We start from the raw sequence: 24,184 nt of genomic DNA on the forward strand, positions 1-24,184 counted from the left end.
GTTTTTGAGAGATTGAGGCCAACAAGGGAGTACAGGAGAAAAACGCTGGCATTTCCTAAGCCTGTTATGCCCTTCGATGAATCCTCCTCTTCTCTACTGTATCCCCTAACTTTTTCTTATGTAGAATGAAGCTGGGCAATAGGGGCAAATGGTGAAATGATGAGTCTGGCCGCTTTCTAAGGAAGTCTACATAGAAATGTCAGCACTTCTTGCAAAGTATGGGCACTTACCACCCATTGTTACAGTTTATGAGACTTCATTGAAATTCCTAGATCTCGGGAAAGGTCTTATGCTACACTACGTTCCATAACTACGCAAAGGTAAAGCTGCTTAATTAAGGTATTAGGACTGAGATTCAAATCCAGGTCTGACCTAATTCAAAGCTTGCCCCGCTCTCAGTATAGGCACGATTCATAAATAGAGAGCTGAGCTCGTAGGGACCGACCTCGGGCTGACGTCATAGACTTTCAGAGCCATTTTGCTGCTATTTTAAAAGACATTGGATATGGCAAGAGCATTAGGGTGAGAAAAAATGTTTTGGGTGGAAAGCTTGATACCTCCTTTCTGCTTCCTCCGATATTCAGAAGAGGGAGGAGGCATGGGTCGGCTTCCACACCAGCCTGGCAGAGGAAACAGACATCTGTCTCAGGACGGTATTTCTTACTATCGATAGCAGCCAGGAGTGCTTTCTGATCCAAAAGAAAAAATGTGCCTCAGCTAAGAAATGTGAGATTAAAATTCAAGCATATTGAAACTAAACTTTGAATTAAGTTTCTTTCTTTCCTTTTTTTTTTTTTTAAGAACTGCTTAACAACAACAAAAAGAATCTTCACATTTCTAAAGCACCAGGTAGAGTGTTTCTAATGAAGACTTAGAGAAATAAGCATCCAGAAGCCAATTAGTGTAAGGCGAGGGGAGACCCACATCATCAAGGTGCAGCATTTTCATCTTTCTTTCAACACACAGAAAAACCGGCATAGTGATTCCCTTCTAAAATTACGATTATTGTTAATATTGTTATTATTTATTATTATGGTTATAACAGGAGAATGAAAGATATGGATTTTGAGGCAATTATTTTATAGTGCAAATAGGGACTCTCAATCTGAATGTCAAGACTGTATCTTGGGCTGACATTTGAAAACCTTAACTTGCTTTCCTGGTTTTCTGTGAGGGTGCTTCCTCTGGTTATTTTCACTTACGGAGGTCAAATGTCACATTTAAAGTACTTGTGGGAATGTCTTGCCCCACTCTTTCTTGAGTCATCATGAAATAATCAGGGGATGCCATATAAAGTATGGTGTTTATAGTATAGTGACAGAAAGGTATGGTGACTTTCTTTTCCCATCAAAAGGATCACAGCTGACACTCCTATAAGAAAAAATAGATTAACACAAGAAAAGCATAACAAATGTATTTAATCCAAATTTTACGTAGCATGGGAGCCTTTAGAAATGAAGACCCAGGCAGGGCATGGTGGCTCACACCTATAATCCCAGCACTTTGGGAGGCTGAGGCGGGTAGATCACCTGAGGTCAGGAGTTTAAGATCAGCCTGGCCAACATGGTGAAACCCTGTCTCTACTAAAAATTACAAAAATTAGCTGGGCGTGGTGGTGGGAGCCTGTAATCCCAGCTACTGGGGAGACTGAGGCAGGAGAATTGCTTGAACCTGGGAGGTGGAGGTTGCAGTGAACCAAGATTGCTCCAGCGTAGGTGACAGAGTGAGACTTGGTCTCAAAAAAAATAAAGAAAGAAGTGAAGACCCAGAGATCAAAGGAGGTTGGGGGGCGGGGTGGGGACGGCGGCGGCACAGAATCTATCTGTTTTTAAGCTTAGATGTGAAGAAGAATGAACAGCATGTAGAAATGTGATTGGACAGAGGGTATAATCTAATGAAAATAGACTGAGGAAGGAAGTCTGGCCAGGCCTGTCTGTTCAGATTCTTCCTGGCCTCTCTGGGTAGCATTCCTTCCCCCAGGTATGGCACAGGTCCCCTCTGGAAAAAGAGTCTTCAAGGGAGAAGAGAGAGAGTGACCTTTCTAGGTTTTATGACTTGCTTTGTGAGAGAGAGGTTCTATCTTCTATGACCTCCTTGGGGAAGAGGAATTTTGGTTTCCATGTCTTGTTTTGAAGGAGAAACACAGCGGAAGATAGGAAAGCAAGAGAAGTTTCAAGAGAACTTTTCTTCTCAGGCTGCTTCTGAGGCCCTCCAATCTGCTTTCAACGTATTCAGGATGCCAAAGCACCATACTTTGGGGCATTTTTTTTCTGAGCCCTCACATTAGTAAACTGGAAACAAGTTAAGCTTTTAGATTTGAATTTGGGTTCAAATCCTGGCTCTGCCTTTTCATATCTTTGAACTTTAGTTTTCTCATCTGTGAGTTAGGGACAATGATAACTTCTTAGTTTTATTGTGAGATATAAATGAGAAAAATTAGGAAAATCTTACCACAGAGACTGTTATATGGTAGGTATTTCTTTGTTTGTTCGTTTGTTTGTTGAGATAGGGTCTTACTTTGACACTCAGGCTAGAGTGCAGTGGTAGGATCACAGCTCACTATAGCTTCAACCTCCCTGGGCTGAGGTGATCCTCCAACCTCAGCCTCCAAAGTAGCTGGGACTACAGGTGCACACCACCATGCCTGGTCAATTTTTGTATTTCTTGTAGGGACAGGGTTTTACCATGTTGCCCAGGCTGGTCTCAAGCTCCCAAGCTCAAGCGATCTACCTGCCTCGGCCTCCCAAAGTACATGGTAGGTATTTCAATAAGAGTTTGCTCCTTCTCTCTCTTGCTATTCTGCTATACTCAGAAGTTATTATGCTTCAGAGAAATTTTATAAGTTTGCATATTGCCATTACCCAAAGAGGCACTCCACTACATTATTAATTTCTCCTGTTTTCTATCCCATTCCTATCACAGATGCATCTGTATTTCTCCTCAGGTTAGCTGGCAACTTCTTGACCAAGGAAAACAAAGGGAACTCAAACTAATTGCCCATAACAAAACCCATCACCAGGGTTGGGTCTGATTGAGAAATTTTTCTGTAGGTTTTAATACCAAAGGGCCCTCAAGAGACAGTGACACAGTTGAAGACAATTAGTAATGACTGGCATTTCGGAACAGTGGAGAACATGGATGTAAGAAGAGAAGGCTGAGCTTTGCAAAGTTAATGACGTTTTGTGTGTGCAACAGACCATCAGCTGCTTTCACGGAGGGTAGTTTCAGAACAAGGTCCTTGGGTGTCTTGAATTCAAAAGGAAAAAGAGTCCTAAACAGCATGACAACAAAACATATCAAATATGCAGAAAGTCTAGAAGCAAACAGTCTATGAAAAGACGTTGGCTGTTTATTTTGGTTTAGATGGACTTTTCCAAAAGGAAAAGTCACATAGTCAAAATAATAAACACTGGTAGGGTGTGGCTTTATGTTGATTTTTAAGTTCTTCAATGGATTGGAAATAAAAGCTACATAACAATTTAAAATGTGACTTTCTGTATTTTTCTGAGCCAAATAATTTTACAAATTACACTAGGGTTAGAATTTGCTGGAGGCCAGAAATGTCCTCGTACATAACCCAAAATAAGGAATAGTATGTACTTAATATAAATAACACCAAAGGTGTCTGCTTTCAAGTGTATGAATGGCTTCATGGTATTTTTTCCAGTTATTCCTCTAGAAAGTCTCTATTAACATTACCAAACAACCCCAGACCAAGAAAAAAGTCTATCAAAATTAATCTAAAATCCAGGAACCTGGCTCACAGTGATCCAGTTTAATCAATAATGCATGTATGAGAGCCAAGGAGACCAAACAAAGTAAGGTGATACTTCCTGGTTATTTTACCTTGGCATCTGCTTCAAGCAGATTTTCTGCCATTAATAGCTGTCATCATAGAGGACTTCCCAATTGCAACCTACTCAGTGCAATATGTGTCAAAAGGGAGAATTATTTTCTCATCAATTGTGCTACCTTAATTCCAAGAACAAAGAGCTACACTCTCGCCAAGTCAAGAGAGGTGGGGAATGTCTGTGGCTCAAGTTGCTAATAGTTACTCACTCTTTCCTAAACACTCATCTTCAGAACACATATTTTATGTTAATATAAATTTATACAATAATACTTGAATTTCTCTGGTGATGACTGCCAGTTGAAAATAAATTTCACAAGCATAAAACCACTAAATAATTTAAGCTATAACTGTATCCTTAGCTCTTAGAAGAATGCCTGGCACACAGAAGGCATTCAATAAATGTTTGCAGTGTTAATGGTTGCTGGCAATAAATAGTAATTAAGCCAAATGAGGGGATAAGCTCACCCTTGGAGAGTGTAGGGAAAGAGAAAGAAAGGGAAATATGGGAATAAAAAGGAAGACAAAGGAAGGAAAATAGGGCCTTCAAAGTAACCATGGAAACCACCAAAAAGTAAGTTAGAGCAAAAAGAGACTACCAAACAAACTGAGTAACGGAAGCCCAACAGATGGAGAAAACCCCCAAAATACAAGACGTTGTGGAAGAGTAACATCAGACTCTTTTAGAGAAGTGTACAATATTTCCTCCCTTTTAACTAGCCTTTTCCTTTCTCTAGTGTCTTCTAAATAAACAAATATACTCATTTTCAACTTCAAATTTATTTTGATCCTTTGTAATAAAAAATGTTACGTATCTATAATTCTACTGACAGAAAACAAAAAATAGTAAAATAGAATTAATTGTGATAGAAACACTTTTCTCTCACATTGAGAAAGACAGAATAGAGAGATGAATATGTAAACCAAATTAAAATTCCAAGACTGCCCCCAGCCAACTGAACGGACTTCCCTCTCAGCCAAAGAGATTTTAAAGAAACCTGAAAAACTAGCTCAGGAAGTGATAGGAAGGACGGGGCAGACATGCCTCATTATACCCTCTCCCTTTTGGATTTCAGACACAACTGACCAACATTAACATTAAAATAGAGACTCTAAGACTAACGGAACAGACTCTTTGTAGCAATAAGACACCAACTCCAACCTGACCCTAGTATAACACCACATGACAGATAATAAGTCCTAAAGGAAATCAAAGTATTTTACCCCTAAGATCTATTTTTTGACATAGTTTGAAATGGCCCTGCAAAGCTATCTCTTGTCAGAGAAATCTACATTCTGTAGAGAATTCCCGTCCCTTTCCCAGTCTTTTCCTGATCCAGGAGAGAATTAACTAAGAGTCTGAAACCTTGTGAAGTCCAATAAGAGATATTCACCATCTATCTATTCTCTCTGAAGCCTGCTACCCAGAGGCTTTATCTACATGACAAGAATCTTGGTTTCCACAACCAATCCCACCCCTTACCTTAACTCAAGCTGACTTCAACTCTTCAGGCTGAGCTTAACTCTTTCAACCAATTGCCAATTAGGAAATCTTTGAATCCACTTATGACCTGAAAGTCCCCATTTCAAGATGTCCCACCTTTCTAGGCTTAACTAATGTATACCTAATATATATTGATTTATGTCTTTGCCTGTAACTTCTGTCTCCCTAAAATGTATAAAATCAAGCTGTAACCCAGCCACCTTGGGCACATGTTCTCAGGATCTCCTGAGGCTGTGTCACAGGCCATTGTCCTTAACCTTGGCAAAATAAATCTCTAAATTGAGACTTGTCTTGGATACTTTTTGGTAAATAAATAGATAGGCACAAAGACACTAGATGGATTATACAGATAGATGTGATATATAAATGGTTTAGCTCATCCTTGATGGTACCAATTTAATTTTCATAGAAAGTACCCTGAATAAGAGTTTTCTAGCAACAATGCAGAAGCTGCCTCACCTTTTATCACCAGCCTTGGAAACCACACAGCATCCCTTCTGCATACTCCATTGGTTGAAGCTATTACAACTCCACCCAGATTCAAGAGGAGGAGAATCAGACTCAACCTCTTGATAGGAGAGGAGAAGGTCACATTGCAGAAAAGCATGAGAGACAAGAGATTGTAGTAGCTGTCTTTGGAAAATGCCATCTGCCACAATGGCATTCTGAAATTCCAGGTAGGGTCAAAGTTCGGGGTCCATCTTTTACTGCAGGACTTAACCCTGCTGCCTTCTCTGGGAATGCCTATTACTTTCAGACTAAGAATTCTTTAATCGCCACAGACTTTCTTGCTCAGCTGGAATTGTATTCAAAACCATCAACTTAATTCCTCAATCACTCAGTCTCCAGACCACAGAAAGAAAAATTACTTTTTCATGTCCAGAGCTTGTGAAATATTGCCATGGACCAAAACTCCTTCTCCTAAACACAAGAGCCTGAACTCCCTTCACTCCCATCCTAATAGAAATAGGCCCTCCTTCCCTTATGCCTCATTCTGTAGCTCTTACGATTGATTGTTCTTATCAAATTGTATTGCAAAGGTCCTGGTTTTCCTGTCTCCCAGATGAACCTCCAAACAGCCCTTGAAAACAGGGAAGATGTCTCATTTATATTTTATATTGGTATATAATAATTACACATAATTATGGGGTACATTTGATAAATTTGATACATGCATACAATGTGTAGTGATCAAATAAGGATATTTATTAATAGAATATCTATCATCATAACTATTTAGCATTTCTTTGTGTTGGGAACATTTCAAATCTTCTCTTCTGGCTATTTTGAAATACACAACAAATTACTATTAACTGTAGCCATTCTACATAGCTATTGGACACTAGAATTTATTCCTTCTAACTCTATGTTTTTGCCCATTAACCAACCTTGATTTCAAGGAGGTAGAGAGTAGAATAATATCTCATTTTTCTTTGTATCTCCAGGGCTAGGCCTAGCTAATCATTCCTATCTTGAAAATCATAATGCTGTAACACAGAAGTCAGGACTCAGGTAGAGAATACCTGGGTTCCTAAATTAGTTCTTCAGTATACCAACAGGATGATGCTGGAAAATTCACTGAACCTCTCTGAGCCTCAATTTTCTCATTATTAACATGGGGATGTAAAAACTTGACCAACCTGTATCACCCAAGGTTATTCTGAGAATCAACTGAGATGATAAACTCTGAAATTACAAAGCATTGTTTTCTAACATTAGTTTCTAAATGAATATAGGTCTTTACCCTTTATTGCCAAAGCTTGTAAAATTTCAGTACTTTGCACTGCATATTTTCTCTGCCACATCAACCATACCAGATTTCATACACTGTTGACTTTAAGTGTTTAGGGTCATAAATCTAAGCTGCACAGACTATAACTCTTGAATGTGCATTTTAATTAACTAAATAAAGGTTTAAAACAGATATACAGAGTAATTTCTCCATGGAGTATTTCATTTCAAAGCAGAAAAAAATTCTAGCATATAAAGAAAAGATTACTAAGAAGCACAGAGGAAATGGAAGGGGTATAGTACACGGCTATAACTGTACTAAAGCAATATGCATATTGTTTTTCTAGGGATTTTGCCTGGCATTTTGCACTTAGAAATAGTCTTCTTGAAAATACTTGTCCCAAAAAATATATCATCATCCCTCACTCATTGTAAACTATACTTTTTAGAGAAATAAAACAATTCACCTTCAAGTCAATGAACATTTCTTACTTCAAAAGCAATAACATTTAAGTCATGCTAATAGCTGCCCTCTCTTCTTCCAACTCTCAAATCTTATTTTCATAAAACAAATACTTACAGATCATAAAACTTTTAAGGTTACTGCATTTAACAAAAGCAAGAACCAAATTCAGAATATTCACAGCAATAAAGAATTGGCTTGATTTCTCTCTGGGGGATTTGCAACTCAAAAATGTAAGAGAATATATGATGAATCAAATACAATGCTTTTACTCATTTTCTCTAATGTCAAGAAATGTTGGTTGTAAAATTAAAATGCAATTGAAAAAAACAGAGATTAAATAATATTTATGTGCAATTAGTTCTCATACAGGAAAGTTTTCCAACCAATTTTCAATCTATCAAGAGGAGCTATCCCACTCATACTAACATGTATCTAAACCTGTAACTAACCCAGCTGAGGAACTGGATTGCTGTCTCTAAAGTTGATATGAACCAGAAGTTTCACAATCCTCACCAGGAACTAAGGAACTTACAATGTCACCATGTGACAATCAAACAGCCTTGGAAACCATGGCCTGAGCTACATTCCATTTCCAACCTCCTTCCTGCCATTTCTTCTGTCTGTCTTCCCAATGCTCTAACACCCATTTAGCAACCTGCCTTGTTCTTCCAGCTCACCTTGTCGCTCTGTCTTTCTCCCATGTGTGATTTAGGTACCATAATATGCTGATATTCTCAGAGTTAACACTGACAGTTTTGATTCTTCGGAACCATGGAGGGCCGGCCAAAAGGCAAAGAAATTTGTCATGTTGCCAAAGCAGGAATTTGAATCCTATGTATTACAAAGCCACTGTGAGGGCAGAACTCAGTTTAACAGGGGACTGTGTTCACTTAGCTTCTCTGCATGGCCCTCAACACATCCCGTAGGCAATAACTCTGGTCCTCAAAAAAAATTCCAATGATCACTGCCAGTAACACAGTGAAAAGAACATGAGGAAGATTCTTATGTATTATGTGGGCTCTTAACCAGAAAACAGAAGCTCACCAAACAGTCCATGTAGTAGATTGGTCACATTTCTATGTCTCTAGACCTTTGCCCTTTGCCATGTAGCTGTGCATGACCTCTGATGGTGAACAAGGTGATCTCCCTCACCCCTTCACTCTGAGCTCAGCCATGTGACTTGTTTCAACTAGTAAAATGAAGTGTAGAGTTGCCAGATCTAGCAAATAAAAAATACAGGACATCCAGGTAGAAATGAGGTGTATGTGTTCCAAGCCTAAACCTCAAGAATCCTTGCATATTTTCATTCACTTTTATGTCTCTATCTGCCTGAGCTACACTGTTATAAAAGATGTATATGAGGTTGGGCACTGTGGCTTAAGTTTGTCATCCCAGCACTTTGGGAGGCTGAGGTGGGCGAATCAATTGAGACCAGGAGTTCGAAACCAAACTGGCCAACACAGTGAAAACCCGTCTCTACTAAAAATACAAAAATTAACCAGGCATGATGGTGCATGCCCATAATCCCAGCTACTTGGGAGACTGAGGCAGGAGAATCACTTGAAGCCAGACAGCAGAGGTTGCAGCAAGCCAAGATGGCACCACTGCACTCCAGCCTGGGCAACACAGTGAGACTCCGTCTCAAATAATAACAATAATAATAATAAATAAACAAATAAAATATATCTATGGACCAGAGTAAAATCTCCACTGTTGCTACAACTAAGGTAAGCCTCAATCACCCATCAAATGTTTATTCAAGTGAGTGAGCCCAGCCAGATCAGCAGAACCATCTGCTTGACCCCCAGTCGACCCCCTGAATCATGAGCAACACATACTGCCTGTTATGTGCCACCAAGCCTGCGGTTATTTGTATTGTAGCATTATTATATTAAAAGATAGCCAAATAGCCCATAAGGGAAATATGTGATAGTGGAACTTATGAACTTATTGATTAGAGAAGGAATCTAGTGATTTCCCCCTAAATGCAATGAATACACTCCTCTCCCTTCCTACTACATTCCATACATTGAAACACTAGCGAGAAAACATCCTCATGTTTTCTATCTCTCCCCTCACAACAATGAGCTAAAATCCTTCCTAAGTGCTCATTACCCTCCCCACCTCTACATCCAAGAATTGGGTAGAAATACTGGCATTGCCTTGTGCTTCTTTGTTGTTGTTGAGACGGAGTGTTGCTCTGTCACCAGACTGGAGTGCAATGGCACTATCTCAGCTCACTGCAACCTCTGCCTCCTGGGTTCAAGCGATTCTCCTGTCTCAGCCTCCTGAGTAGCTGGGATTACAGGCGCTGTCACTACACCCGGCTAATTTTTTTCTTTTGGTATTTTTAGTAGAGATGGGGTTTTACCATGTTGGCCAGGCTGGTCTCAAACTCTTGACCTCAGGTGATTCGCCTGCCTCTGCCTTCCAGAGTGCTGGGATTACAGGTGTGAGCCACCTCACCCAGCTGCCTTTTGCTCTTAATAAAAAGGACTGGTCACCATAGGTGTATTCTTCTGTGGCTTCTGAAGTTGGCAGACCCAAATGGCTTGCCCAATATTGCTGGGCAAGGACAGACTTAAAGGCCCATCACTTTCTAGACAGAGCTATTTTGGGTAACATGTGCAGCCATATGTGAGAACTGAATTCTTCCAGCCTCAGCTTTGACTTGGATAAAACAACAGATACAGAATATCAAAGTGAATAAAACAAGACCTTCACCTCCTTATACAAGTGGGAAAAGAACATAGCCTCAAAACCTTGTCCCATGAATCTTCAACCTTCTAGCCAGATCAAAATGATAAAAGGATATCAGAGAAGGTAGACAAAGAAAACTGGCAAGGGGTTCTTTGTTTGTTTGAGAGAGGTGTTGCTATACTGTGAACCTCCACTCTCCTTTTTTTGGGAAATGATGAGGGGACAAAGGTATAGGATGACAGGCTGGTGAAGGAGATGTCTAAAACCCCACAGTACCTTTTGCAATATGTTCCCTGCAGTTGGTAGAGGACCGGTTCCTGATTCATGACTGAGAAAGCCAAAGTGAAGCATTGTCTAAGGCCTGCCCTCCAGTGGGGAACAAGGAACTGTCTCACTCTTTCATGACAAAGCCAAGAGAGTGCTCCGTGTGGGGTCGGCCTGCAGGCCCAGGACTTGTTGGGCAAAAGATCCTGGGGACTGGGGTGAGCCATGCCCCTGGAGAAAGACCCAGCTCATCTTGTCTTGGGTCCTGCCCAAGAGGGTAACAGAAGGGTGGGAAGACCTCAGCAGGAGTTGAAAGGGTACAGCTGGATCCTACAGGCTGATTGAGAAGTTAGAAGTGGCCACCTAAAAGACAGAAATCCACACAGGCAAAGGAAGTCACAGGAGAAGGAGCTCAGCAGGGTACCTCAAAGACCCCAAAAAAGCACCCATGGAGAAAGGGTCTGTTTTAATCATCTTGTTATCCACAACCTACCTAGAGACAGCAGCCTCAGGCCTAAAGATAACAGAGCTATCCAGCCTTGTAAAAACCACAATGCGCCCTTATCTCTCCTTCTCCCACCTTTGACCCTGGCAAGGAACCAGAAGAAATAAAAAATGTGCGGGAAGAAGAGGTGAGCAGGGAGAGGCAGTTGAGAAAGAGTCAACCAGAGGATGGAGCCCGATGCAGGTCAGCACTGAAGAGATGGAAATGATTCAATGCTATCACGTTCAAAGTTTTGATGAGCATCTTTACCATGACATTCTAATTACTGAATTGAGATTGTGTTTGCAAACTGCAGTGACCTTGGAGTACCTTTTGTATAAGAATGGAGGCAAAAGCAGTAAGATCCGCAGAGCTGACATCCCAAGCCAGGGGAAAATTAATCCCACTTAATTGAGCTTCAAGATATGCTGGGTGAAAGACTATAATGCTGTGTTTTGCTTACGACCCAACTGATTCTTGTAAAACCCACTGGTTACATATGCAAGAAGCTCTATTTTCTACTCCTGATTTATACTTATTGTTTTCCGGTGTCTTGCCAGCACTTAGGGACAGGTGAAATTCTTGTGCTTTCAGTTACTGCATCCTGGTTGTGATCAGAAAGAGACTAGAGAGGATGAAAATTCTTAAAGATCAAAGACCACTGGGGCCTGAAATATCCAAGATGGATTGGAAGGACTAGGGGACATTTCATGTCTCCTTTATTGCCCCTGTGGCCTGATTGAGATATGTTGGATCATTCCAGTCATCTGCTTCCAAATGCCTCTTTTCTCCTGCATATTCCACAGCCCAGAAAGCCCAGCTGAGTCACCAGGAGCTGAGGAGAAACTCCTTCCCCAAGCCCTCAGACTTCTATCTCTCCAAGCCCTCAGACTTCCCTCTCTCTCTCTCTCTCTCCCCCTCTCTTCCTGTCTCCCCCTTCCCCAAATCCAGGTGCCACTTAAGAAAGTAGAGATGGGAATCAGTGTCAAGAAAGAAATTGTCTAATATTTCAGTTAGGGGGCCACTGCTGATATAGAACACCCCCTGTTTTAAAACAAATGGCCCAAAACAAGATGAAAACATTAACGTAGGAAGAGAAGAATTTCTGTATTAGCTTTTCATTTGTGAACTATTGCGCCCAGTCCTTAAGATGTACAAAAGCAAGCATAGATTATTATTTTAAACAGCAAAGGCAAGCTTTGCCTTGGGGTTGGTAAAGCTAATCCCCAACCAGCTGGTATGAAAGGAAACTTGTTGCTTACATTGTCTTATCTTCTCCTGGCGCCAAACAAGTCCAAGCCTGGTGGCCAGATGAGATTCTCCCTCACAGGGAAAGGAGGTCAGCACTGCACTCCAGACTGAGAGAGAGGAGAGGGAGGAGAGCAGCCCTGCAGGAGCCCAGAGAGCCCCTCCCCTCCACTGACAAAAGAAGCTCTGCTATAACCCAAAGAGAATGCCAGAAAAAGGAAAGCTCTTCAGTTAATCTGAAAAAGCAAGAAGGACAAACAGACCATATAGGAGAAAACAATGAAAATGATAGATTGCTCAGAAGGAAACAGATCTACACTGGCTTGGTGTAGAAATCAAACTTGCAAATGTGTCTATGTGTCTACTTCCTGGGGGCCTCATCTATTTCTGCCTCAATCCACCACCCAAATCTACACATTTTCAAAAATATTTGATGTTCTCACTTCAACCTGGACTATGGCAGATTTTTAATCTGCTTCAATTCAACAAGAGGTCATTGGGCATTCACTTTGTACAAGGCACTGTGAAGGGTGATATGGAGGCAGCAATGATGAGGAAAATATGAATCCTACCCTCAGAGAGCTTTCAGTCCAGGTAAGATGTGAACACAAATAATAAAGATAAATACAAGATAGTTTTTGGTGTGTGCTATAATACAGGAAGCACAAAGGAAAGATTAAATCCAGCTCCAGAGAGGAGGAAACGATATTGGAGAAGCCTTGCAGACTAGTAGCCTCTGACATGCACCTTGAAGGGTGTAAAGTATTTCAAGAGGTGGGAGAGGGAAAAGGAGGATGGAAGAGCCTGTTTGACTGCCTGACAATAGGTGAATTCCCAATGTTGCCAACCTGCATTGGACTAACCCATGCTAAGGGGCCAAATGGATGGAATTCCTAAAGGTCATGGCATTGGGGGAAAATTGGAAACACACAATGTGTTGTTACTAGAGTCATGGGGTAAGAACAGAGCAGAGAATCAGACCCTGCTCCTTTTCCATCCTTAAAAACATCAGTTGTCACAGATAGCTCAGCATTCTTTGGCTCATATGTGAGCAAATCCAGTGCTGTCTAGCCTGGCCCCCGGGTGGCACTCCACCTATGCCAGCTACTATAACTGACAACACTTGGGATTAAACAGCCTAGGGTTTGAACTACTTGCCTTCATCAATTTTACCTGCCTTCCACATTCTTTCTTACTTTACTCCAATTTTTCAATATTGTCTGCCAGCATCCCAACAAGAATCTCGGTTTACCATTCTGCTACAGCAGATCACCTGCTTTGATCATCCCATCTCAGTTCAACCAGACCTCAGCTCTAGGCATCCTACCCTGGTCATGTTGTCAATCAAATTTGAATCAGGTTCTTCTGGGTTCAAAGAGCAGGAGTGGATCCCAAATGCAGTGCAGGGGCTGTTACCATGCTGCCCAAATTATTCCTGATTGCCTATGGAGTAACTTGATGTTTAATTCCACTTTTTAAAATCTTCCTTTATTTTACAGTAATACGTGTCTTCGTCCGTTTTGTGTTGCTATAAAATAATACCTGAGACTGAGTAATTTATAAAGAAAAGAGGTTTATTCAGCTCACAGTTCTGTAAGCTGTACAAGAAGCATGGCTCCTACATCCGCTTGGATTCTGGTGAGGTCTTCTGTGATGAGTCAAAACACATCAGAAAAAGTCAAAGGAGAAACAGGTATGTGCAAAGAAGGGACAAACCTGGGGATACCAAGCCATTCATGAGGGATCCATTCTCATGATCCAAACATGCCCCACCAGGGTACACCTGTAAAATTGCCACTCCAGGGATCAAATTTCAGCATGAGATTTGGTGGGGACCAATAAACCCTATCCAAACCATAGCAGCATTCCAGAAGATATAATACGCAATTTTGGAATTTGCTTCACAAATGTATTCAAACTGAACATACTATCAAGAGTGCTTTAAAAAGTCATTTGAGAAGAGATGCATGAAATGTGAGATGTTTTACAGAACCACAGGCATGAGGTCAGAGACTGAGAAAAGATCTTAAAATTACAGGTGCCCTCCATAAACACAACCATCTAGGCCATCTGCTCTACAACATACAGGATCTATTATCAGCGATGTCTCCTGGTGGTACTCTCCTCCACTGTTCAGACTGTCTTTGTGTGAAACAAATATACTAATTGCTTAGTGAGCAAATGGTGCAGGCTAGATCATTTAGGAAAAATTCACTGGAAACTGAGATCTTCAAGTCAATAGCTGTAAAACATAAAGGATCCCTAGCAATAGAAGAGCGCGAAGAAAGCCTTGCCTCTCTCTGTCTCAGTTTCTTCCTTTGTGCATTGGGGCTAAAAATGGTGCCCACTTCATGGAGATGCTGTGAGGAATAAATGAGCTAAGACCTGCAGAGCACTTGAAAAACAAAATGTGTCACATAATAAGTACTCAGTAAATGTGCACACAGGGCAAAGGAATAAAAGGTCGGCCATTAATCTTTCCGAGGCAGCCGTATTATTGGAATTAATACCAAAGGCATTCATTTCAGTGGTAAGATTGCCCCATCTGAGTGACGTGGGAGTGATGGAGGCTGAGCAGAATTTGATTCCCACCTCTCTTCTGCCCCAAAACCACACACGAAGAGAGATGAGAAGCCTTTCTAAAGAAAGAATAACTCCTCTATGGTAATAGCCTCAGCTCTCCCCTTCAAACCGACCTATTCAAACCCCTATCCAAACCGACCCCCTGCACTGTGACTGCCTCATCTACGAGTGTGGTTTTTGTAAATGACCACACACCCCAGGAATCCCTTCCTTGGCTGGTCAGGTACCTCAGGCAAGCTCAGACTCTGCCACCTCAGATCACAATCAATAAGGAGATTGGGAAGTTTACAGAAACCTCACCTCGAGGCACTTACAAACCTTCAGCGATCACTCCTGAACAGAATCAGATAAGTGCTATTTAGCTTTATGTTTCTGCTTTAAGAGAACACACACCAATAAGCTCACTCCGTAAGAGAAAACCTAACAATGCTGAATGTCTTGCAATGAGGATATAATACTTTTCACCTTCTCTTCCCTGATTTCCTAGGGATTTCTGCCTGGAATCTAGAGTGAAAGCATATCCATCAGGTGCTGCAGGGGACGGCTGTAAAGGCCAAGAGTGCTAATCCCACTGAATCTCCACTGTATATCAGACTCTGCTGAGCTTTTTTCTATCAATTAACAAAGTCTCTAGATGTTGATGTTGGCTTCCATTTGTACTTTCTCAAGTGAGTCTGGCTTTGGGCTATTAAACAGAACATGTGTAGTAAATCCTTAATCATATGGAGATTAAGTCTGAGGGACTGAGGAAGGGGTTTCTGTTAGCTCCTGCTGACTCAGCAGGGGCTTTCGTGTATCCATTTTACTGGTGAAGAAACTGAGTCTCAATTGGGTTAAACAATATCTGAAGGTTACACCAATGCTAAGCTCACAAGTTAGGTGGATCAAAACTGCCGTCTGCCGACTTCAAGTTCAGCACTGTCCTTCCACTCCGCCCTCCTCCATTTGCCCGAGCAACTGCGGTTCACACAGGAACAAAACAAAAGGCAGAACAGAAAGCAGTCACCAGAGTTCGTCTGCAGGGGTCTGTCGTGGAGACGAATTCAGGCTGGAAGCACCTGACCTATGGTTAGGTGGAGCTCTGCTGATCATTTTTGATGCAGAGAGATAGTTTTTTTAATGTCTCTGGTGTCTGCTTGGTTCGGCATAAAGACAGATGGAGGTACATCATAGGCCAGCAACAGTGGCAAGAAGACAAAGTGAGTCGGTGCTTTAGGAATGAACCCCAAAGGGTTCTCTCTGCTTTCTTTCTCCAAGTGGAGTGACCATAGATCAACAACCAACGTGGGGAACCTGGAAACAATAAAAGCAAAACTCCTAATGAGCACGCTGCATTGGAATCTTGGAGAAGTACCAGGGGACTCCAGCCAGGTCAGCGCTCACTGCCCTGGTCACAGGGGGGAACCCCTAGACAAGGCAGGCTTGGATGAGGAGTCCCGGAAAGGGAGCATCCTGCTTTCTGGGGGCAGAGAATGAGGATGGACCGTAGAGCGGATATTCTGGGTGGAAGCCAGATGTTTGTACAATCATGACAATAATGTATGGTCTCTATCTGTGCATGCCTCTCCCTCTGCTAACTGAATTTTGTTCCATAAACTTGTACTTCAAATGTCAATAAAAGATTTGCCAATCCCTGCCTATCTGGAACAGGCATTCCCGGGGAATGGAAGAGGAGATAATAAACCTAACCTAGGGCTCTGACGGCGGTTCACAATGGCACACTTGTGGCAACATAATCCTGTAGAGATGGTACTCAACACTTCCCAAACTTTGGTTTTGTAGCCCGGTGTGTGGACTTGGCTGCCTGCCAGCACCTCTCCTCCTCATGAAGTGGCAGTGTGAGCTGCAAATGGAACTGGGGCCGCAGAGCTGATGAGTGACTTAATTGACTGCTCATGAAAAGTGGACTTCTCCATGGATTCATGGGTAAAGAAAGATGTTACATTTAAACCCAGAAATTTTTCTGCCTGCTAAGAAAAGCAACAGAATAGATAATTAAAACAGTCCTTTTTAAGAACTCAGAAGGAAAAGACAGCCCAGATGAAAGGCTGGCTTCTCATCCCAGGCTCTTTTTCTATCCCTCTGTGTTATTAGAGGTTAAAGCTGTTAGGCATGAAGTCTGGCCCACTTCAAAAGCTGGAGGACTTGCCTTAAGGGGTCATGATTATTTTAGTTCCAGCCTTCTGTAGTATCAGCCACAGCATAAGAAGCGAAAATGCCTAGAATTGAGGGTTTTTTAAATGACATTAAAAATATACAAGGTATAAAACTGTAAAGTACACAAGGCATGAACTCTAACATGTGAAGAACAAAAAAAAAAGGTGTATCAGTACTATGATAAAATGTAATGGAGAAGAAACGTAGAAAGCTTGATCTTGTGTGAACACTGGAACACCACTTTACTTTAATGCCTTTACTATTTCTTTAGAAAATATTTATTTACTATTCCTTCAGGTTATTCATACTGCCTATTTAATGTCAAAGCAGCAACACTGAAAAAAAAAAGTTACATTGATAAAATTCCATCTATTTCATCCAGACCCAGGATGGGTGTTTGAGCTGGTCTATCTTTGTGTAACGGATGGAGTAAGGGAACATTTTAAGTGAACAAAATTTGGACACAGTACCGCAAATTTGTAAGGAAATGCTCCTATTTATGTGTATTTAGGTATTCGGTAAATTATTAGGTTTTCAGTAATTATTTTGTAATGGGATCCGTCTTTTTGTAGAGGCATTATCATTCTACATATATAAATTTTCACATACTGAGATTTCCTACAGCGAGGTAGGCCTGAGTTTTATCATCTTATTACTTCTGATTGGCTTGATTTTTGTAAGAGTCTTGTACAATTTGTACTGCTAGTATAAAACATAACTACACGGGGCCTGACCCCATAAGCGAGCAGAGAATAAATTGGAGGCCACTGGGGTACAATTCGGTATATTAACTCACCCCTGATTTACATTCCAGCCTAATGGAAGGAAATGACAGCTGGGTGGAGAGAAGAACGGTTTTCTGCCAGTCCATGGCGCTGCCCAGGCGGGATGAAAACGGACCGGACTGGAGCATCCTGGGCAATGGCTAAGGCTGAGCATGCGCGGAAGGGTTAAAGTGCTCCGGACTCACCTAGAGTCGCATAGGCGCACATGCGCACCAGCCAGATTGTAGTGCTCAGCGTAGAAATTTAGCGGCGGGCAACAGAGATCCAAAAAGAATCGGATCTTTTGGAAAGGAATTTATTTCTCACACATAAACGGGCAATTCATGACTGTCGGGTGGCTCCTCCTTTATCTGGGACTCAGGGTGCCTCTGTCCTTTCTCTCCTCTGTCGCTGGGACATGATTGCCACCCTCATGGCCCAGGATGTGATACCAGCAATCATTCCACTTTCGAAGCAATGTTGCATAAGACAAGTCTATGGGAGGAACTTTATACCGTTATATCTGTTCTCCTTTCCCAAGCTAGTGGAAGCTACGTGGCCACCTGAACTAAAAATCACATTCCCGGTGCTGCAACTAGAACTTCTGGCTAAGGGAACATGAGGGAGTTTCCTGGTTGTTTCATTAAAGGTAGTGTCTGCAAGCGGCTTCTCCCTCCCTTTCCTCCATCTTGGACAATGAGGTCAAAGTCCCCTGGGACCTCCACTGGAGCCAGGACACCAGCCCCGCTCTGCCTATAGTAAGGCTTTTGCTTACGCATGAAATGAACTTCTATCTTTTTAGCCACTGTCCTTTGAGTCTCTGTTGAATGCTGTGGAACTAAATCTTATCTAATACACCCATCTTAAGGGAAATTTCATGAGAGGAGAAAAATCGGCATTTTAATTTACTTGAGTCCAGTGGTTAGCCCAATAATCTGACCACTGGCCCTTTTCATTTGTGCATTTAATACACATCTATCTAGTATGTGCAATGTGCCAGGCCCTTAAGGTGATGCAAAATGAAAGTGCCCTCATCCCATCCCTCAAGGAACTTCATCGCAAATGGAAGACAGAAAGAAGGGATTAATGGTTTGAATGATAGTGATATGCCAGGTACTGCTGTCATGGTTTTCACATAGTTGTGTTTTTTTTTTTTGTTTTTTTTTTTTTTTTGCATTTGCTTCTCATAAAATGTCTGTGTGATCCTCATCTGATAGAAGTGGACTTTAAAGCTCCAAGAGGTTATAGAATTTGCCCAGGGTTACACCTAGAATAAGGGATGGAGTCAAAATTTAAGTTCAGATTTCTGACTCATGAGTCAACGACTGCACCAGGCTGCTTCATGGACATGTACACGAAAAACAAGAATACGTGACTCTATGTGACAAGTGCCCAACACATCAAATGCCTTAGCTGATGTGTAACTAACTCCTCTGAGAGGCCACTCAGATATTATAGTTTTTCCAATGTCACTATGTGTCTTACATCAAGCAAGTATAGTCTTATTCCTGCCCACTCTGTAGAGAAGAATAAACTCATGTAAGATCACCATGCCTACATCATGGGCACAAAAGTGTCACCTTACAGGTTCCATTACTATGACTACAATCTGCAATTTTATATATTTTTTAATGTCTGCCCAAAAAAAATCACTGGAAAACTCCCCTTCTGACCATCATTTTTGCCTGCTCATTCACTTTGGTTTCTAGCCTTTTTCCCTTGGCTCATTTCTCTCCCCACATTCCACATACATAAAATAGCGTTTGTGGCCTGTATTTCCCCTCATCCAATGGGTTTATTATGTGTAATCTACCCTGAAGCATAAAAAGTAGCCTGTCCAGACTTTTGCACAATTATTATGCCATCTCCTAAATCATATCACACCTTCTGCTAAAAATACCCAGCAATTATTTTACCATTTGCAAAGGTAAACCAATGTTCAAAATTCCAGACACCCAAAAAAGTCTAAATGGGATCCATTGTTTTAATCAATCAAAGCATTTTTGTGTGCCAAATTATAATACTAATTCTGAATGATCACTCAACACATGGGCAGAGCCTGACTTGCCTAGCCACTTTAAAGGTAGTGAGAAAAGATGACAAGCCTCTTTTTTATACCAGTCTCAAAGACTTGTCCTAGAGCATTATCTGAATTCAACCCAGCAGAATTCCTTGTCAGAAGTATCTTTGAAGAAAGGAACTATGATCTTTTATTTTTTTTGATGGTTACTAACACTAGCTCATGAAACTAACAACCTCCAAATCTCACTGACTTCATAAAATAAAGGCTTATTTCTTGCTCACATCATCACCCAATTGGGTTTTCAGTGGTCAGCCTTCAATGTGGTGATTTGGGAACACAGGCACCTAACATCTATTGGCTCCTCAGAGTGGTTTCTCTGCATTTGGCTAAAAGAAAGAGATGTAAGAAACTATGAAATATTCGGCTGCTGCTCCACCATCAGGCTTGGACATCACATCCTGTGTAACACGTTCCATTATCCAGAACTTAGACCCCATAGCCCTAACCTAAGTAGCCTTGCAGTGTGCACTGGACAAGGAAATGGGGCTAGAGAACAAAGAGCCAGTTTCTGCCCCATGTTTGAGGACAACACTGTAGAGGTTGGCTTCACCAACCACGTCAGATGATTGGCATGTGTTTTCTCATGCCCTCAATTGCCTGGATGCAGGTATGTCCAACAAAAATGATTGGCCAGCATCCTCTGTGAAACACAAAGAAAAGGGGAGGTCCTGGGCATAAATATGCAACCCCCAGTGGTCATGTTTTCCAATAAGCTTGGATTTCTGTTGATATCCCTGCCTGCCATTCCCTACCCATCTTTAGTGCCACCCCAACATGACATTCTACAGTTCTGGGAAGTAGAACAGTGAGCCTTTCACCCCTGCAGATAACAGACAAAATCCATGAACCTTTATACAGATAAGAGGCTTTTACTCCATGACGATGACTTTTGTTTGGACTGAGTATCCTGTCTTCAGAAGGAACTCTCTCCTAAGACCATCAAGATCATCAAGAAAGAAGCCTTTTTTAAGTCAGCACTTTGTATCTTTATTAGAGTTGTAATGGAAAATAAGCACAAATGTGTGTTCTTCTAGAGCATGGGATAGAAGCAGCAGCAATGAACTCAAAATTTAGCTATGGTTATACGGTAGTCATTATGGCCTTTAAGTCTGTCCACAAATACTCAGGTTCTCTTTCTACAGACAAAGTGAGATTGTACTTTTCTGACATCTTTGAAGTTAGCAGGGCCTTAGGACTTGACTTGGCCAATGCAATGTGAGTGGAAGTGACATGTCATTTCCAGATAGAAACCTGAAGAGCCAGTGCTTGACTCATCATGTTCCTGTCCTCCTCCCCTGCCCCAAATCTGTCATGATCTGGTGATAACTTTCTCACAGGCAGTAATCACAGAATCTCTTTTCCATAGAAACCCTTGAGTCTGGGTCCCCAAGTTACCACCATAATCAGAGGTCCCTAATGACTCTCAATGGACATGTAGCATGAGAGAGAAAAAAATTTTACTTCATTAAGTCACTGAGAATTTGGAGAATAAGCTAATGAGACATATAGGTCCCATGTGATTTGTTTTTAGTCATACTCTTCCATGTACTCATATTTTGTTATAAAAATTTCACACTTGCAAATTTTATATAACATACCTGCCTAATTTTTAAAATGCACACATGAACCTACAACCCACTTTCAGAAATAGAACATGATCAGTTCCTTCAAGCTCCACTGGTGACTAACCTCGACTGATTGCCTCTTCCCAAAAGATGACCACTCTCTCACTTTGTGTTAATAATTCACTTGAATTTCTTAATCATTTTATCTCACATCTAGAATCTCTGTGTTTTACACATTGTTTAACTTTATGCAAATGCAATCTTCCTGTATGTATTCTTCTCAAACTTACTTTTCAATCTAATATTAAGATTCATCCATGCTGATGCATGTAGCAGAATACTATATTGTGTGAGCATAAGAAAATGAATTTACTCTTTCTCTTATTAGATGGTCATTTGGGTTTACTGTTTGGGATTTTTGCTATTAAAAACTACACTAATAAGAATATTCTTGCATATATTCTAGTGCATATACACAATAACCTCCTTAGGGTGTACACCCAGGAGGGGAAATGCTGAATTGTGTAGTATTCAGATGCCCTACTTTATGAGATAAGATGAAATTGTTTTCCAAAGTGGCTGTGCCAATTCACACTTCCACCAGCTTGTATAAGTGTCTTTGCAAAACGTCCTCACCAACACTTGGTATTGTTGGCCTTTTTCTCTTTTTGGCACTGTGGTGACTGCAAAATGGTATCTCGTTGTGGTTTTAATTTGTATTTTCTTTAGGGCATACCTTTCATCATATATGAATTGAAGAAACCAAAATGAGAAACATTTGAAACATTTTACCACCTGTAACCCTAAAAACCAGAAAAACTTCACAAATTAGGCCCCTTCTTAGAGGAGAGGCTGAATAACTGGAAAAAGCACAGTTATTCATTTTCTGGATATTAGAAAATACCAAAGGGCTTATGCTACTGTTTGTGTTGTAGGTTAAACAGCTGTTTCTTAAATGGCTCATCCTAGGGGGTATTATCAAAAGCTGTGAGAAAAGCAAATACATTTCAGGGAAATCATAAACATTCCCTTTATCTTACCAGATAAAGAAATTTAGTATAAATCCTAATGCACCCACTTGGCTGTAGACAATTTATAGCAGAGGAAGAGTTTGAAACACTTTCATGTAAACAATCCTAGATTTTTTTCCCTGAAGGTTGCTAAAAGGCTGTTTGACACTCTTTGTAAGTGGGGAACATCTCAGAGTAAGAACCTGTTCTGGTTAATATCAGAACTCATTTCCCACTAGCAAAGCAGCTCCATTAAGCACTGTTTTCATCTCTGCAGTCTTTACTTTTAGGTAATGTTTACATCATTGACACCTTCTCTTAGTGAATCCCTAATATAAACAAGGGGTATATTTTAACAAGATTTAAATACATTAAGCCGTAATGTATTTTAACAAGATTTAAAAGGATGTGGCCTTGGGATGAGAATAGCCAAATGGAGTACAGACTAAAACAAAAGTTGTATAATACTTCCATCTCTTATGACAAAGACAGCTCCATAATTTAAGCCTGGGAGAAAAATAGTCTCCTGTGTTTATTCATCAATTATAATTTGATGGCCTCCAAATGTCATCTGACCAGCCAAATTTCACAACACAACCTTTTAGCAGAAAATTATAAACTCAGCCCTATTTGGAAGAGAGACACGAAAGCAAATTTGCTTTGCTCCATGGTATCTACATACTCATGGGAACTGTGAGTTTCATGAACCACAACAGTAATACATGAGGAGCAAATCTTTGTAATTCATCATCCTAATGCAATAGAAGACAAACCATCCACCTGATCTATTTAAGCTGAAAAGGGTCATTTGAAAGTGTGTTTAGTAACTGTTTGACCAATCTAGATAGAAGAGGTGGCTTCTGATTAACTTGCATGTCCATGCCTTTATTCTCTGTAAGGCTCGTGGTGTTTCCCTGGCAAAGATCTTTGAGTTCTAGGCAGCAACAGTGGCTATTCTGGATCAGAAAGGCCAGTGAACTGGAGAGGTATGGTCTGGATGAATGCTACTCTAATGTGGTCCATGGACTGGTACCAGCCCAGGGACTCTTGTTACCAGTGTCCAATAAGAAATGTACACAAGTTAGAGTAAGTTTTTTAAAAAACTGTTGTAGCAGTTGGACATTCCTGCAGCAGGCCAGTGAGGGATCACTGGATTTGTCTTGCTGAATAAGAAATTTTCTAAAAGAATGGGTCAGTGACAAACTTAAAATAAAAACAAGAAATTTAGCTCCTTCTCCACAGATGGTTTAGAAAGCACTGGTCTGACTCATCTAGGGATGTTGTCAAAATGCAGATTCTTTACTTGACAAATAATAATTGTATATATTTGTGGGGTTTTATGGGGTACAATGTGATGTTTTGATAAATGTTTACATTGTGGAATGATTAAATCAAGCTAATTAGCATATCTATAACTTCACTTACTTATTTTTTGTGATTAGAACTTTTAAAATCTACTCTTCTAGCAATTTTGAAATATGCATTATTATAACTAAAATCGTCATGCTGTGATGATTCTGAAATCATGACTCGAAGTTTAGATCTCTAAAACTTACTCCTCCTGTCTAACTGAATCACTTCTTTCCCTCCCTATCGCTCCCTCCCTAGCCCACAAGTTCTGGTAACTATCATTCTACTGTCTACTTTTACCAGCTCGACTTTTTTCAGATTCTGCACATAAGTAAGATCACACAGTATTTGTCTTTCTGTGCCTGGCTCATTTCACTTAACGTAATGTCCTCTAGGCTAATCTGTGTTGTTGCCAATGATAAAGA

The sequence above is a fragment of the Chlorocebus sabaeus genome, chromosome 12 (assembly GCF_047675955.1).
Source record: "Chlorocebus sabaeus isolate Y175 chromosome 12, mChlSab1.0.hap1, whole genome shotgun sequence".
NCBI classification, from domain to species: domain Eukaryota; kingdom Metazoa; phylum Chordata; class Mammalia; order Primates; family Cercopithecidae; genus Chlorocebus; species Chlorocebus sabaeus.